This window comes from Engraulis encrasicolus, chromosome 15, assembly GCF_034702125.1.
Source record: "Engraulis encrasicolus isolate BLACKSEA-1 chromosome 15, IST_EnEncr_1.0, whole genome shotgun sequence".
Taxonomy (NCBI): Eukaryota; Metazoa; Chordata; class Actinopteri; order Clupeiformes; family Engraulidae; genus Engraulis; species Engraulis encrasicolus.
The window spans coordinates 9,403,663-9,410,557 of NC_085871.1; the positions used below are offsets into that span (position 1 = coordinate 9,403,663).

At 44.3% G+C, this 6,895-nt stretch overlaps 1 protein-coding gene across 2 annotated transcripts in view; it reads left to right on the plus strand.

The window, feature by feature from the left end:
• The first annotated feature begins 3,671 nt into the window (after positions 1-3,671).
• gpam (glycerol-3-phosphate acyltransferase, mitochondrial) overlaps positions 3,672-6,895 on the plus strand; it is a 40,014-nt gene continuing 36,790 nt past the window's right edge. For both annotated transcript variants that reach the window (XM_063216988.1, XM_063216989.1), the window contains exon 1: positions 3,672-3,942. The gene's annotated coding sequence lies outside the window, so the exon portion shown is untranslated. The remainder of the gene's footprint in view (positions 3,943-6,895) is intronic.

Here is a 6,895-nt window from a genome sequence, read left to right on the forward strand (position 1 = left end):
GACTGACACATTTTCAATTATAAATCCCTGTAACGTCTGATTTGAATTTAGTCGCCCTCCTTACACAAGACTTCCTTCTCCAGAGATAATCCCTAGTGTCTATTCATATGATTTTTTCAACACATAAGGGATCAATAGCTCAAAAACACTTTCAAAACAGTCAACCGTGTTAATCAACTGTGTTACGGTCAACAGTGCAGGGGAACAAGTCTGCACATTTTTAGGAGAAAAAAAACAGAGCAGACGAACCCATCTCCCTAGAACACAAATTATTTTGTTTGTTTGTCTGTCAATATGGAGATAAATTGGCAAAAACATACTCCTCCTCCACTGTCATCAGTGTTGCCAGATTGGGCTGGTTCCCGCACAATTGGGCTGCTTAGGATGGCCGTGTGCGGGTAAAAATGGCATTTATCAGAAAAACCCGCCCACTTTTTGCCATAGAAATCAATAGAATTGGGCGGGACTTTGTGCTTCTAGGCGGGTTTTGAACATTTTTTGGGCTGGAAATCATCAGCCTGATCTGGCAACCCTGACTATCATAGCTAATTGTAACACCATTGACGGTAACACCGTTGACATTTCAGCCATTTTTATGGTGTTGTGCTAACTGAGGACCTCAGAAGTTCCACCACAACACCTTAATCAATTCATGTATTTGTATGCTTTATCTGTGTTTTTCTACATGTGATTTCTAATTCAGATTCTTATGAATATGTTGATAACACAGTTGACAGGCAATTTTCCCGCTATGAGAACATGAAAAAGAATGGACTAAATTATGGAAGGATGGAGCTCAAAACTTACCAAAAAGTCTTCCCATATCCTGCCAAAGAGGTTATGACATCACGTGATGTTATTCGTATGGCCTAAGACCAAACCATTACTGATTTATGGAGGGGGTTTCAGACCGTGACACGGTTAACACAGTTTTCGTGGACACATACAGACTGGTAAATTTCATGTATAATGGAAAGGACAGTGGTCTTTCTGACAGTTTTGTCATATTGTGATGATTACTGTGAATCAACATTTGCAATCGTCTTGGGCAAAACAAGTTTCTTTACATGCTAATATGAAGAATGAATCTGACATTTGGAAAACGGGACGGCATGAAAACGCCCAAAACCAGTATTAAATATTCATTCTTGCTGAGGGAAATAATGCCATGTCTACACTTTCTGTATTATATGACAGATAAATGTTTTCTAATGTCCAAAACATCATTGGATGCAGTTAATAGTTAGTGGAATTGGCAAATAAAATCCATGGACTTAAAAGCGCAGTCGATTTGTAGAATCACTCCTATACATAATGTTGGCTCATTAAGTATAATAGTTGATAAATACAGAGTTTGCTGTTCTACATATAATGTGCATGTTAATGGCGTTGGGCCCATGAAATATCGTAGAAGGGGCCCCTGCGAGATGTTTGGCGATCGAAAGGCTTAAGCCATGGGTAGGCCCCCCCCCAGTGTGGTCCTCTGGCATCTCTGTAGTGTGGAAAGAGGATGTGAGAGCTGGTTAATGTCACAAATGGGACAAGATGGGACAGAGAGTGCGTCACCCCTGCAGAAGTGAAAGTGCATGTGCGGACCATGTACCAAAACTGTAGACAGACTTGCACATGCACATACACATGCACAGACCTGCAATTGAAACGCCCAGCCTGTTATGTGGATCTGAAGGGAGATGTGATCTTGCTGTTAGTCCCAGTGATGATCCAGCCTGAAGAAAGCTGCCCCTTTACAGCTGAGGTCTTTGCCTTATATCCACACATTCTGCTAGCTATGGTCCGATACATCTGTGGTTTTCAAAGTGAGGTCCGGGGACCCCTGGAGGGCCGTGAGAGGGCACTAGGGGGGCACAGCAGGTTGGAGGGGAAAGTATTGCAATACAATATATAACTGAATAACTTAATGTAACAAAAATAAAACAAAAACTAGAAATGCACTCAGAGCGTGCAGAGTCAGACCTCCACCAAGAAAGCTGTTTGATAGAACAATGTTACACACAATTTTTTTGTTTTGTTTAAGTCTTCCTGCCTTGTTTTTGTGGACTTAGAAACTGGAATGTCAAAATTCGCCATATCCCACAATGGTGAGGAATCTTTTTTAAAAATCCTGGGTCTGTGTGGCAAAGGTCATGCGGGGCTTGAACTCGCAACCTCACAGCAAAGCTGCGGCATGGCCACACAGGTGCAAAATGACAGTCTGCAAATAGGTATCCCTTACATGAGTTTGTCCATAGGCCTATTCATAACACTGTCATAAATATGATGGTACCATGTGGACTTAAAGGAGCCCTTTGTAGGATGGTGGCCAGAGTCGGTATTGCAACAATGCTGCTCAGTACCTCCGCCAAGGAGGTTACGATAGGCTATCTGATTGTCCAATTTGTGTGTTCGGCCGTATATTTGTGCATTTGTTTGTGTTGCATGTGTGTTTCTCTCCACCAGAGGGCAGAGGTGGTGGTGGTATAGGCCTACTCGTGAAAAAGCTAACATGTGAATGGACAGCATGAATTCTGGAAATGAAGTAGGCTACTTTCACAGTGCACCTTGAAAGGGACACTGTGTGAGATTTTTAGTTGTTTATTTCCAGAATTCATGCTGCCCATTCACTAATGTTACCTTTTTATGAATACTTACCACCATCATCAAATTCTAAGTATTCATTATGACTGGAAAAATTGCACTTTTCATACATGAAAAGGGGGATCTTCTCCATGGTCCGCCATTTTGAATTTCCAAAAGTAGCCATTTATAGCTGCAAAAATGACTGTACTTGGACCATACTAGAAAATATTTGTTTATTACTTAGTAAACTTTCATGTAAATATCAATGAGCAGCATAGTTGCAGTACCTTTTTTGACCATTTCCTGCAAAGTGTCCCTTTAAAACTGGGAGTCAGCTAAAAATCACTGAGCCCCATGAAAGATTACAAATGTAGGGTAGGCCTACAAGCCTGATACGTTGTACCAAAAGTAGCTAAAAGTAGGCCTAGAGGTATCTAGAATGCACTCAGAGAGTGCAGGCCTGCACCATGGAAGCTGTTGGACAGAACATTTGACTACACTCTATTTTTTCAAGTCTTTCTGCCTTGTTCTTGTGGAGTTTGAGGAGTTTTGTAGAGAATTCATGGCTACATCATGCATGTACTTCTACCTTTACTTTTGACTCCTATCATATGCCATCGATTAATGCAGTGTCGGGCCCTACCCATCCTAATCTTTCAGCACCTGGTGAAACCAATCCTTTCCTTCAACAAAAATATAATTGTCCATCTTAATTTAGTCTGCATGAGTAACTAGGCCTACATCTAAACATGTAGACTAAATTAAGATGGAAGACCAGGATGGTTTAAACAGTAGCTCTAGGTCTAATAGGCTAAGATTGTTGTATTTTTGTCAGTGGTTTAGCATACTTAGCTGTATTCTTGAAAAGGTCTTTGGAAAAATAGAGAAGCACATATTGCTATGCTTTTGAAATGTAACAGCGTGATGACATACATCTGAGGAGATAACAAATTCCCTGACCGACTGCATGCACCTGTTACCAAGTTGCAAGGACCAAAGTAGGTCCACGTAGTCACAGGCGAGTCCGCTGGGAGCTTTTATTTTGACATTACACCAGACATCACCCGGAAATAAACATCATTCAACGTGCTGTTGCTGTTGCCAGCGAACGACTGAGCGGACTCGGACATTGAAAGCATGGGTCTCGGGCATTAACTCAACGGCAGAAACAAAACACAAAGAAACCCCCCTTCTTGGGCAGTGGGCGTTTTGGGGTTTGCAGCTAGAGCCAACAGCGTTCCTTTTTAAGCCCATATGTTCAAGGGCGAAGCTCACACGAGCTGGTGGAGATCCGATATCCACATCACGTTACGTTACAGCTAGGACAAAGTCAAGATGGTGCAATTGGCGATTTCTTCTTTTAAGGTGAGTTTTTGATCCACCGTCAACTTTGAACTCATATGGCTTTAAATACCGATGATGGACCAGGAAAATACAACTTAAACGGTATAATGGAATTGGTGGTCAGATTGGTATTCATTTCAGCGCATATTCAGAACATCACGTCATGATAGGGTGGTCCCATTGATTAAAATATTTGCAGTACGCTAACGGTGATTGAGTAGCATCGCTTTAATTTCATCAATGTGCTTTTGAAATCCAAGAAAGGACACATCTCGTCTTATGCCCTGTGGTTCTGTCATAAGCCTTTTGCTCTGGATGCTTAGCCATCCTGAATGGAAGTTACTCCACTAAGTCACTTCTGACAAATAAAATAATGTTCTTTTGCTTTCGTTACTTTGTTTTTTCCTGGTACCGATGCTGATCGCGTCAATGTAACGTAAATGTACTCGTCATGTCTGCGAGAAACCATTGTCAGAATGGGCTTGAGGTCACGCTCTTTTTCAATGACATACCGTGTAGATTTTGCTCGCTGACCTAACGCGGCGCTTTGTCATTGTTGCGAGTGATTGTGACAACTTTCCGCCGCTCGATCTCATTTTTCTACCCACACTTGTGAGGCGGATTAACCCATATCCAGACAGGGATTGTAAAGTGACTGATCGGTGCTGGCGAGTCGCCCCACTGTAAACTGACCCATATTAGCCAGCCAACACGCGAAATATCCTGGCAAGTCACTGGTACAGCTGTCAAATCCGAGCTCAGCGGAAACTGACAGTCCCGTCCAGTCGTGGTCTTTGCACTAGCCGACTCGCTCGTGTTCCTCACGGCACAAGCACATTGACGTGCCGCGCGCGCACACACACACACAAAAACACACACACACACACCGCGACGCTGTTACACCGCACCTTTCAGCTCGGATTGCTTGGTCGCCCCATCCTTCGTCACGATGTCCGCAGATAGCACCCTCGCTCTCTGCCGATTCATCGGGAGGGGAGGGGGGCCGTTTGGCGCTTTAACCTCGTGATGTCAAGAGCGGGTTATACTAGAACTAACACCTGGCAACACTAGAACTTCTAAACCCCAGGGAGGCTGAGGCAAGACGAAGAATGCTTGCTTTTGTATTCGCTTGAATGATTGTGTTACTGTTACTAGTATGCTTTCAACAGAATAGGTCTAATGATGGTAATAGTCGTAGGAATAGCCCAGGAAGGACGGAGCATCCATAACATTCATATGGCCATTGAAGGTTTGTGACAAGCCGTGAGGTGTGTCAACACATTGTTTTAACAGCTGAACTGAAGTAGCCTGTGTTAAGGGTCTTAATAGGGGCCACACACTGGTAGACAAGAGAGGAGAATGGCTCCTCATCAGCAAGCGGGTCACTGCTGGTGTAGCTGTGGTGCTGTTGTGTTCATTAAACGTCCATCCTCACTCAGGAGGCCACAACTTGTGTGCCTTGACACTCAGTTCTACAACCCCCCAGCCCCCCATCCATCCCCAAACAACACTCTCCCTTTCACCCCCACCCCATACCCCCTGCAAGCCAGCCAGTCAGCTCTATGCTGGGGCTGGGGCTGGGGCTGGGGCTGGGGGGGGGGTGCTTGGGTTTGGGATTGTTTTGGCCAGCCATGAGTCTCCGTCATGAATATTAATTATCTGATTGTCTGGCCTACTTAGGCTCCATTCGGGACGAGGCACATTCTTAATTACATCAGAAATCCCCAGGACGGAGCCGTCCGTGCAGAGCAGTGCAGCGCAGAGCAGAGCAGAGCTAAGCAGCTGCATCCAGCCAGCATGGACTGCTGTCAGGTTTGCCTGGGCCCAGGACAAAGTCATCGGAAAGGACCGTGACACCCAATGCATATAATGTAATGAGGACCCCATTTTGGGCCCCCTCTCTCCCTGACCCCGGTGCACGCGACCTGTTTGCATTGCATCCCCCACCCAGAGCAGCTGAACTCATTCCTGAACTCAGTGACCGAGGAGAAACCTCCTGCATGTCTTATGAGCTGAACCCTGTCTCTCCTGCAGCACACTGCTCCATGGCTATTACCCTGGTATCCCCCAGGCAGGTAGAGATAGAAAGAGCCAGTGATGCACTGGTAGTAACATTTATCCCTCCACTGAAATTGTGGTCAGGCATGCTTAATTTCTTAATGCCTTTCTTGCATATCTCTTGATTGATGTAAGCTGCATCCTGTAGGTGGTTAAATGTGTAAGTTGTTTACAAATTGTCACCAAGTACTGTAGGGGTTTGGTAAGTGTTGGGTTGCCCTAAGGTAATCTGTGTATTTTGTGATGTATCATGTATTGTGTGTTGACTGTGTTATTGTAACTGTATTATTGTAACTGTAACTGAGTCTTTGGTAATTGCAGCTCTGGGTAGCTGCTTGTATAGTTTTTTTTTCTGTAGTAGTGGATTGTAGGGCTGCTCGATTATGAGACAAAAATCAATACCACAATTATTTCAGTCAGTACTGATGTCACATTTATTTAGACAATATTTCTTTTAAAGATGAATTATTGTGCTTAACCATTCACAATCCACAATCTCAGCAGTGTGGGGCCATAGAGAAACACACAGTGGTGTTCTGCATGAGTGTTGGGTAGCAAGTCTGCTCTGTGCTCGCAATGGCTCAAGTGGAGGGGAATGTATTGCTTTTACATACCTTTTGGCAGTATGGAGTATAGACAAATGACAAAAATATTGTTTCAACTCAATACTGTATTATGAAATTTGATATTGTGTGACAGCAATATTGATATCACTATAAATTCCATATTGCACAGTCTTGGTGGATTGCATATCATTCATGTGAGCGCAGGCCTGTATCCTGTGTGTGTGTGTGTGCGTGTGCGTGTGTGGGTGCGCGTGGGTGCGCGTGGGTGCGCGTGGGTGCGCGTGGGTGCGCGTGGGTGCGTGTGCGTGTGTGTGTGTGTGAGGTGAGGAAGGACTTGCGGTACCCCCAAC